We start from the raw sequence: 11118 nt of genomic DNA, 5'->3' as shown, positions 1-11118 counted from the left end.
TTCATACTGCGACCAGTACCTTTCCCACACTTCATACTGCGACCAGTACCTTTCCCACACTTCATACTGCGACCAGTACCTCTCCCACAATCCATACTGCGACCCGTACCTTTCCCGCAATCCATACTACGACCGGTACCTTTCCCGCAAACCATACTGCGACCAGTACCTTTCCCGCAATCCATACTGCGACCAGTACCTCTCCCACAATCCATACTACGACCAGTACCTTTCCCAGTTGGAGGGGAGAACTTTTCCCTGGTGTCGCTGCTCACAGGCTAGCGCTTCCTTACGGAGTTCGCAGCGAACAGAATCAGACCATCCCAGACCATTGACCCTGCTATTGTGTGAAGATGTCCTGTGTTTACACTTATGATAATGTGTATTGTATAGCAGGTGAGCGAGGACACGTGACGTCTACCCTGAAAGGTCATATCTCGGAGTCGCCTCGTCTGGGTAAATGATTAGTTAATTAGCTCATGTTAATTTATGTTCTGGTTACCTCCTCTAACTGTATATAAGGTTGTATTCTTGGTTCTATTAATGTTCAGCACACAAACAAATCTCGTCTCGTTGTGTGTTGAGAACAGACAGATGGCTGGAGGTGAGGACATTAGCATCTGGGGCCGCGGACACACGATTGGTTAACTAGAGGGTAACGGTCTGATGGACCGTTTTCATCGGTCCAAACCGATCGTGTGTACGCCCCATAGGTTATTTAACCTTCGGTTACAAAAATGGCAACTTGTTTTAAAATTTAACTGATGGATTGATAACCGATAGGAAAAAACCATCGGTTAAAAACCCACGCATGCTTGGCAGTATACGTGGGGAATATGGGTATATATGGAAGTCTATGGGGTATATGGGGTTTTATTGGGGTATATGGGGGTATACGTAGGGAATATGGGTATATATGGGGGGTCTATGGGGGGCTTATAGGGGTATGTGGGTATATACAGGGGTCTATGGGGTTTATAGGGGTATATGGGTGTATACGTGGGGAATATGGGTATATACGGGAGTCTATGGGGGTTTATTGGGGTATATCGGGGTATACGTGGGGATATGGGTATATACAGGGGTCTATGGGGTTTATTGGGTTACATGAGGGGTTTATGGGGGTATACGTGGGGGATATGGGTATATACGGGGGTCTATGGGGTTTATTGGGGTATATGGGGGGTTTATAGGGGTATATGGGGGTATACGTGGGGATTATGGGTATATACGGGGGTCTATGGGGTTTATTGGGGTACATGGGGGGTTTATAGGGGTATATGGGGGTATACGTGGGGGATATGGGTATATACGGGGGTCTATGGGGTTTATAGGGGTATACGTGGGGGATATGGGTATATACGGGGGTCTATGGGGTTTATGGGGGTATACGTGGGGGATATGGGTATATACAGGAGTCTATGAGGTTCATAGGGGTATATGGCGGTATACGTGGGGAATATGGGTATATATGGAAGTCTATGGGGTTTTTTGGGGTATATGTGGGGAATATGGGTATATACGGGAGTCTATGGGGTATATGGGGGTTTATTGGGGTACATGGGGGGTTTATAGGGGTATATGGGGGTATACGTGGGGAATATGGGTATATACGGGAGTCTATGGGGTTTATTGGGGTATATGGGAGTATACGTGGGGGATATGGGGGTCTATGGGTTTTATTGGGGTACATGGGGGGTTTATAGGGGTATATGGGCGTATATGTGGGGGATATGGGTATATACGGGGGTCTATGGGGTTTATTGGGATATATGGGGGGTTTATAGGGGTATATGGGGTACACGTGGGGGGTATGGGTATATATGGGGGTCTATGGGGTTTATTGGGGTACATGGGGGGTTTATAGGTATATACGGGGGTCTATGGGGTACATGGGGGGTTTATAGGGGTATACGTGGGGGATATGGGTATATATGGGGGTATACGTGGGGGAGATGGGTATATACGGGGGTCTATGGGTTTTATTGGGGTACATGGGGGGTTTATAGGGGTATATGTGGGGGAGATGGGTATATACGGGAGTCTATGGGTTTTATTGGGGTACATGGGGGGTTTATAGGGGTATATGGGGGTATACGTGGGGGAGATGGGTATATACGGGGGTCTATGGGGTTTATTGGGATATATGGGGGGTTTATGGGGGTATACATGGGGGATATGGGTATATAAGGGGGTCTATGGGGTATATGGGGGTATACGTGGGGGATATGGGTATATACGGGAGTCTATGGGGTTTATAGGGGTATATGGGGGTATACGTGGGGGATATGGGTATATACGGGGGTCTATGGAGTTTATTGGGATATATGGGGGGTTTATGGGGGTATACATGGGGAATATGGGTATATACGGGGGTCTATGGGGTTTATAGGGGTATATGGGGGTATACGTGGGGGATATGGGTATATAAGGGGGTCTATGGGGTTTATAGGGGTATATGGGGTATATGGGTATAAACGGGGGTCTATGGGGTTTATTGGGGTATATGGGGGGTTTATAGGGGTGTATGGGTATATACAGGGGTCTATGGGGTTTATTGGGGTACATGGGGGGTTTATAGGGGTATATGGGGGTATACGTGGGGGATATGGGTATATACGGGGGTCTATGGGGTATATGGGGGTATACATGGGGAATATGGGTATATACGGGGGTCTATGGGGTTTATAGGGGTATATGGGGGTATACGTGGGGGATATGGGTATATACGGGGGTCTATGGGGTTTATGGGTATATACGGGGGTCTATGGGGTTTATTGGGGTACATAGGGGGTTTATAGGGGTATATGGGGGTATACGTGGGGGATATGGGTATATACGGGGGTCTATGGGGTTTATTGGGGTACATGGGGGGTTTATAGGGGTATATGGGGGTACACGTGGGGGATATGGGTATATAAGGGGGTCTATGGGGTTTATAGGGGTACATGGGGGGTTTATAGGGGTACACGGGGGGGATATGGGTATATGGGGGTATACGTGGGGGATATGGGTATATACGGGGGTATATGGGGGTTGATGTCTCTGGAAATGTGCCGCTGATGGTATACGGTTCCTGATTGGTGACTATGGGGGGGTCTTATCCCGGGGCAGACTGGAGCCACATCCATTGGATAAGATGGGGAAAGGTTATGAGGTCAGGACGGGCATCTGCAGGAAATGATGTGGAATGGTATTGTGCTTCTACTAGGAACGTTATCGGGTGATATTATTTATACCCATTACACTGGGCGTCTCCATGGAAACTCCAGACATTTGTGTTGCTTGGTAACCAAAGTCACTTGACTGAATGAAGAAGTGTGAAAGTTTCTGACAGAAGAGTAAAAGTTAATTGTTGGTGTGGATTCTGGGATTCTGGATGGGCAGCAGTATAAGGATTCTGGATGGTGAGAGGTTAGGATCAGGATCTGGATGGGCAGCAGTATAAGGATTCTGGATGGTGAGAGGTTAGGATCAGGATCTGGATGGGCAGCAGTATAAGGATTCTGGATGGTGAGAGGTTAGGATCAGGATCTGGATGGGCAGCAGTATAAGGATTCTGGATGGTGAGAGGTTAGGATCAGGATCTGGATGGGCAGCAGTATAAGGATTCTGGATGGTGAGAGGTTAGGATCAGGATCTGGATGGGCAGCAGTATAAGGATTCTGGATGGTGAGAGGTCAGGATCAGGATGGGCAGCAGTATAAGGATTCTGGCTGGTGAGAGGTTAGGATCAGGATCAGGATGGGCAGCAGTATAAGGATTCTGGATGGTGAGAGGTTAGGATCAGGATCTGGATGGGCAGCAGTATAGGGATTCTGGCTGGTGAGAGGTTAGGATCAGGATGGGCAGCAGTATAAAGATTCTGGATGGTGAGAGGTTAGGATCAGGATGGGCAGCAGTATAAGGATTCTGGATGGTGAGAGGTTAGGATCAGGATCAGGATGGGCAGCAGTATAAGGATTCTGGCTGGTGAGAGATTAGGATCAGGATCAGGATGGGCAGCAGTATAAGAATTCTGGCTGGTGAGAGGTTAGGATTAGGATCTGGATGGGCAGCAGTATAAGGATTCTGGATGGTGAGAGGTTAGGATCAGGATCAGGATGGGCAGCAGTATAAAGATTCTGGATGGTGAGAGGTTAGGATCAGGATGGGCAGTAGTATAAGGATTCTGGATGGTGAGAGGTTAGGATCAGGATCAGGATGGGCAGCAGTATAAGGATTCTGGATGGTGAGAGGTTAGGATCAGGATCAGGATGGGCAGCAGTATAAGGATTCTGGATGGTGAGAGGTTAGGATCAGGATCTGGATGGGCAGCAGTATAAGGATTCTGGATGGTGAGAGGTTAGGATCAGGATCTGGATGGGCAGCAGTATAAGGATTCTGGATGGTGAGAGGTTAGGATCAGGATCAGGATGGGCAGCAGTATAAAGATTCTGGATGGTGAGAGGTTAGGATCAGGATGGGCAGTAGTATAAGGATTCTGGATGGTGAGAGGTTAGGATCAGGATCAGGATGGGCAGCAGTATAAGGATTCTGGATGGTGAGAGGTTAGGATCAGGATCAGGATGGGCAGCAGTATAAAGATTCTGGATGGTGAGAGGTTAGGATCTGGATGGGTAGCAGTATAAGGATTCTGGATGGTGAGAGGTTAGGATCAGGATCAGGATGGGCAGCAGTATAAAGATTCTGGATGGTGAGAGGTTAGGATCAGGATGGGCAGCAGTATAAGGATTCTGGATGGTGAGAGGTTAGGATCAGGATCAGGATGGGCAGCAGTATAAGGATTCTGGATGGTGAGAGGTTAGGATCAGGATCAGGATGGGCAGCAGTATAAAGATTCTGGATGGTGAGAGGTTAGGATCAGGATGGGCAGCAGTATAAGGATTCTGGATGGTGAGAGGTTAGGATCAGGATCAGGATGGGCAGCAGTATAAGGATTCTGGATGGTGAGAGGTTAGGATCAGGATCAGGATGGGCAGCAGTATAAGGATTCTGGATGGTGAGAGGTTAGGATCAGGATGGGCAGCAGTATAAGGATTCTGGATGGTGAGAGGTTAGGATCAGGATCAGGATGGGCAGCAGTATAAGGATTCTGGATGGTGAGAGGTTAGGATCAGGATCAGGATGGGCAGCAGTATAAGGATTCTGGATGGTGAGAGGTTAGGATCAGGATCTGGATGGGCAGCAGTATAAGGATTCTGGATGGTGAGAGGTTAGGATCAGGATCTGGATGGGCAGCAGTATAAGGATTCTGGATGGTGAGAGGTTAGGATTAGGATCAGGATGGGCAGCAGTATAAGGATTCTGGATGGTGAGAGGTTAGGATCAGGATCTGGATGGGCAGCAGTATAAGGATTCTGGATGGTGAGAGGTTAGGATCAGGATCTGGATGGGCAGCAGTATATGGATTCTGGATGGTGAGAGGTTAGGATCAGGATCAGGATGGGCAGCAGTATAAGGATTCTGGATGGTGAGAGGTTAGGATCAGGATCTGGATGGGCAGCAGTATAGGGATTCTGGCTGGTGAGAGGTTAGGATCAGGATGGGCAGCAGTATAAGGATTCTGGATGGTGAGAGGTTAGGATCAGGATCAGGATGGGCAGCAGTATAAGGATTCTGGCTGGTGAGAGATTAGGATCAGGATGGGCAGCAGTATAAGGATTCTGGATGGTGAGAGGTTAGGATCAGGATCAGGATGGGCAGCAGTATAAAGATTCTGGATGGTGAGAGGTTAGGATCAGGATGGGCAGCAGTATAAGGATTCTGGATGGTGAGAGGTTAGGATCAGGATCAGGATGGGCAGCAGTATAAGGATTCTGGATGGTGAGAGGTTAGGATCAGGATCAGGATGGGCAGCAGTATAAGGATTCTGGATGGTGAGAGGTTAGGATCAGGATCTGGATGGGCAGCAGTATAAGGATTCTGGATGGTGAGAGGTTAGGATCAGGATCAGGATGGGCAGCAGTATAAAGATTCTGGATGGTGAGAGGTTAGGATCAGGATGGGCAGTAGTATAAGGATTCTGGATGGTGAGAGGTTAGGATCAGGATCAGGATGGGCAGCAGTATAAGGATTCTGGATGGTGAGAGGTTAGGATCAGGATCAGGATGGGCAGCAGTATAAAGATTCTGGATGGTGAGAGGTTAGGATCAGGATGGGCAGTAGTATAAGGATTCTGGATGGTGAGAGGTTAGGATCAGGATCAGGATGGGCAGCAGTATAAGGATTCTGGATGGTGAGAGGTTAGGATCAGGATCAGGATGGGCAGCAGTATAAGGATTCTGGATGGTGAGAGGTTAGGATCAGGATGGGCAGTAGTATAAGGATTCTGGATGGTGAGAGGTTAGGATCAGGATCAGGATGGGCAGCAGTATAAGGATTCTGGATGGTGAGAGGTTAGGATCAGGATCAGGATGGGCAGCAGTATAAGGATTCTGGATGGTGAGAGGTTAGGATCAGGATCTGGATGGGCAGCAGTATAAGGATTCTGGATGGTGAGAGGTTAGGATCAGGATCTGGATGGGCAGCAGTATAAGGATTCTGGATGGTGAGAGGTTAGGATTAGGATCAGGATGGGCAGCAGTATAAGGATTCTGGATGGTGAGAGGTTAGGATCAGGATCAGGATGGGCAGCAGTATAAAGATTCTGGATGGTGAGAGGTTAGGATCAGGATGGGCAGTAGTATAAGGATTCTGGATGGTGAGAGGTTAGGATCAGGATCAGGATGGGCAGCAGTATAAGGATTCTGGATGGTGAGAGGTTAGGATCAGGATCAGGATGGGCAGCAGTATAAAGATTCTGGATGGTGAGAGGTTAGGATCAGGATGGGCAGTAGTATAAGGATTCTGGATGGTGAGAGGTTAGGATCAGGATCAGGATGGGCAGCAGTATAAGGATTCTGGATGGTGAGAGGTTAGGATCAGGATCAGGATGGGCAGCAGTATAAGGATTCTGGATGGTGAGAGGTTAGGATCAGGATCTGGATGGGCAGCAGTATAAGGATTCTGGATGGTGAGAGGTTAGGATCAGGATCAGGATGGGCAGCAGTATAAAGATTCTGGATGGTGAGAGGTTAGGATCAGGATGGGCAGTAGTATAAGGATTCTGGATGGTGAGAGGTTAGGATCAGGATCAGGATGGGCAGCAGTATAAGGATTCTGGATGGTGAGAGGTTAGGATCAGGATGTGCAGCAGTATAAGGATTCTGGATGGTGAGAGGTTAGGATCAGGATCTGGATGGGCAGCAGTATAAGGATTCTGGATGGTGAGAGGTTAGGATCAGGATCTGGATGGGCAGCAGTATAAGGATTCTGGATGGTGAGAGGTTAGGATCAGGATCAGGATGGGCAGCAGTATAAGGATTCTGGATGGTGAGAGGTTAGGATCAGGATGGGCAGCAATATAAGGATTCTGGATGGTGAGAGGTTAGGATCAGGATCTGGATGGGCAGCAGTATAAGGATTCTGGATGGTGAGAGGTTAGGATCAGGATCAGGATGGGCAGCAGTATAAGGATTCTGGATGGTGAGAGGTTAGGATCAGGATCTGGATGGGCAGCAGTATAAGGATTCTGGATGGTGAGAGGTTAGGATCAGGATCTGGATGGGTAGCAGTATAAGGATTCTGGATGGTGAGAGGTTAGGATCAGGATGGGCAGCAGTATAAGGATTCTGGATGGTGAGAGGTTAGGATCAGGATCTGGATGGGCAGCAGTATAAGGATTCTGGATGGTGAGAGGTTAGGATCAGGATCTGGATGGGCAGCAGTATAAGGATTCTGGATGGTGAGAGGTTAGGATTAGGATCTGGATGGGCAGCAGTATAAGGATTCTGGATGGTGAGAGGTTAGGATCAGGATCTGGATGGGCAGCAGTATAAGGATTCTGGATGGTGAGAGGTTAGGATCAGGATCTGGATGGGCAGCAGTATAAGGATTCTGGCTGGTGAGAGGTTAGGATCAGGATCAGGATGGGCAGCAGTATAAGGATTCTGGATGGTGAGAGGTTAGGATCAGGATCTGGATGGGCAGCAGTATAGGGATTCTGGCTGGTGAGAGGTTAGGATCAGGATGGGCAGCAGTATAAAGATTCTGGATGGTGAGAGGTTAGGATCAGGATGGGCAGCAGTATAAGGATTCTGGATGGTGAGAGGTTAGGATCAGGATCTGGATGGGCAGCAGTATAAGGATTCTGGATGGTGAGAGGTTAGGATCAGGATCAGGATGGGCAGCAGTATAAGGATTCTGGCTGGTGAGAGATTAGGATCAGGATCAGGATGGGCAGCAGTATAAGAATTCTGGCTGGTGAGAGGTTAGGATTAGGATCTGGATGGGCAGCAGTATAAGGATTCTGGATGGTGAGAGGTTAGGATCAGGATCAGGATGGGCAGCAGTATAAGAATTCTGGCTGGTGAGAGATTAGGATCAGGATCTGGATGGGTAGCAGTATAAGGATTCTGGCTGGTGAGAGGTCAGGATCAGGATGGGCAGTAGTATAAGGATTCTGGATGGTGAGAGGTTAGGATCAGGATCTGGATGGGCAGCAGTATAAGGATTCTGGATGGTGAGAGGTTAGGATCAGGATCAGGATGGGCAGCAGTATAAGGATTCTGGCTGGTGAGAGATTAGGATCAGGATCAGGATGGGCAGCAGTATAAGAATTCTGGCTGGTGAGAGGTTAGGATTAGGATCTGGATGGGCAGCAGTATAAGGATTCTGGATGGTGAGAGGTTAGGATCAGGATCAGGATGGGCAGCAGTATAAAGATTCTGGATGGTGAGAGGTTAGGATCAGGATGGGCAGTAGTATAAGGATTCTGGATGGTGAGAGGTTAGGATCAGGATCAGGATGGGCAGCAGTATAAGGATTCTGGATGGTGAGAGGTTAGGATCAGGATCAGGATGGGCAGCAGTATAAGGATTCTGGATGGTGAGAGGTTAGGATCAGGATCTGGATGGGCAGCAGTATAAGGATTCTGGATGGTGAGAGGTTAGGATCAGGATCTGGATGGGCAGCAGTATAAGGATTCTGGATGGTGAGAGGTTAGGATCAGGATCAGGATGGGCAGCAGTATAAAGATTCTGGATGGTGAGAGGTTAGGATCAGGATGGGCAGTAGTATAAGGATTCTGGATGGTGAGAGGTTAGGATCAGGATCAGGATGGGCAGCAGTATAAGGATTCTGGATGGTGAGAGGTTAGGATCAGGATCAGGATGGGCAGCAGTATAAAGATTCTGGATGGTGAGAGGTTAGGATCTGGATGGGTAGCAGTATAAGGATTCTGGATGGTGAGAGGTTAGGATCAGGATCAGGATGGGCAGCAGTATAAGGATTCTGGATGGTGAGAGGTTAGGATCAGGATGGGCAGCAGTATAAGGATTCTGGATGGTGAGAGGTTAGGATCAGGATCAGGATGGGCAGCAGTATAAGGATTCTGGATGGTGAGAGGTTAGGATCAGGATCAGGATGGGCAGCAGTATAAAGATTCTGGATGGTGAGAGGTTAGGATCAGGATGGGCAGCAGTATAAGGATTCTGGATGGTGAGAGGTTAGGATCAGGATCAGGATGGGCAGCAGTATAAGGATTCTGGATGGTGAGAGGTTAGGATCAGGATCAGGATGGGCAGCAGTATAAGGATTCTGGATGGTGAGAGGTTAGGATCAGGATGGGCAGCAGTATAAGGATTCTGGATGGTGAGAGGTTAGGATCAGGATCAGGATGGGCAGCAGTATAAGGATTCTGGATGGTGAGAGGTTAGGATCAGGATCAGGATGGGCAGCAGTATAAGGATTCTGGATGGTGAGAGGTTAGGATCAGGATCTGGATGGGCAGCAGTATAAGGATTCTGGATGGTGAGAGGTTAGGATCAGGATCTGGATGGGCAGCAGTATAAGGATTCTGGATGGTGAGAGGTTAGGATTAGGATCAGGATGGGCAGCAGTATAAGGATTCTGGATGGTGAGAGGTTAGGATCAGGATCTGGATGGGCAGCAGTATAAGGATTCTGGATGGTGAGAGGTTAGGATCAGGATCTGGATGGGCAGCAGTATATGGATTCTGGATGGTGAGAGGTTAGGATCAGGATCAGGATGGGCAGCAGTATAAGGATTCTGGATGGTGAGAGGTTAGGATCAGGATCTGGATGGGCAGCAGTATAGGGATTCTGGCTGGTGAGAGGTTAGGATCAGGATGGGCAGCAGTATAAGGATTCTGGATGGTGAGAGGTTAGGATCAGGATCAGGATGGGCAGCAGTATAAGGATTCTGGCTGGTGAGAGGTTAGGATCAGGATGGGCAGCAGTATAAGGATTCTGGATGGTGAGAGGTTAGGATCAGGATCAGGATGGGCAGCAGTATAAAGATTCTGGATGGTGAGAGGTTAGGATCAGGATGGGCAGCAGTATAAGGATTCTGGATGGTGAGAGGTTAGGATCAGGATCAGGATGGGCAGCAGTATAAGGATTCTGGATGGTGAGAGGTTAGGATCAGGATCAGGATGGGCAGCAGTATAAGGATTCTGGATGGTGAGAGGTTAGGATCAGGATCTGGATGGGCAGCAGTATAAGGATTCTGGATGGTGAGAGGTTAGGATCAGGATCAGGATGGGCAGCAGTATAAGGATTCTGGATGGTGAGAGGTTAGGATCAGGATGGGCAGTAGTATAAGGATTCTGGATGGTGAGAGGTTAGGATCAGGATCAGGATGGGCAGCAGTATAAGGATTCTGGATGGTGAGAGGTTAGGATCAGGATCAGGATGGGCAGCAGTATAAGGATTCTGGATGGTGAGAGGTTAGGATCAGGATGGGCAGTAGTATAAGGATTCTGGATGGTGAGAGGTTAGGATCAGGATCAGGATGGGCAGCAGTATAAGGATTCTGGATGGTGAGAGGTTAGGATCAGGATCAGGATGGGCAGCAGTATAAGGATTCTGGATGGTGAGAGGTTAGGATCAGGATGGGCAGCAGTATAAGGATTCTGGATGGTGAGAGGTTAGGATCAGGATCAGGATGGGCAGCAGTATAAGGATTCTGGATGGTGAGAGGTTAGGATCAGGATCAGGATGGGCAGCAGTATAAGGATTCTGGATGGTGAGAGGTTAGGATCAGGATCTGGATGGG

At 48.4% G+C, this 11118-nt stretch overlaps 1 long non-coding RNA gene across 5 annotated transcripts; it reads left to right on the top strand.

Moving 5' to 3' along the window:
* Positions 1 to 3176: 3176 nt before the first annotated feature.
* Positions 3177 to 11112, top strand: LOC120923427. Of its 5 annotated transcripts, none has more exons than XR_005745950.1 (4): positions 3177 to 3679; positions 4033 to 8058; positions 8153 to 10636; positions 10684 to 11112. It is a non-coding gene; the product is annotated as an uncharacterized LOC120923427 (long non-coding RNA). The 5 variants fall into 5 exon arrangements; XR_005745949.1 differs by having other exon boundaries at positions 8153 to 10789; positions 10837 to 11112; XR_005745951.1 differs by having other exon boundaries at positions 8153 to 10942; positions 10990 to 11112.
* The last annotated feature ends 6 nt before the right edge of the window (positions 11113 to 11118 follow it).

This window comes from Rana temporaria, unplaced genomic scaffold, assembly GCF_905171775.1.
Source record: "Rana temporaria unplaced genomic scaffold, aRanTem1.1, whole genome shotgun sequence".
NCBI classification, from domain to species: Eukaryota; Metazoa; Chordata; class Amphibia; order Anura; family Ranidae; genus Rana; species Rana temporaria.
Note: the sequence above shows the minus strand (reverse complement) of the source record. Positions and strands in the feature narration are given on the sequence as shown.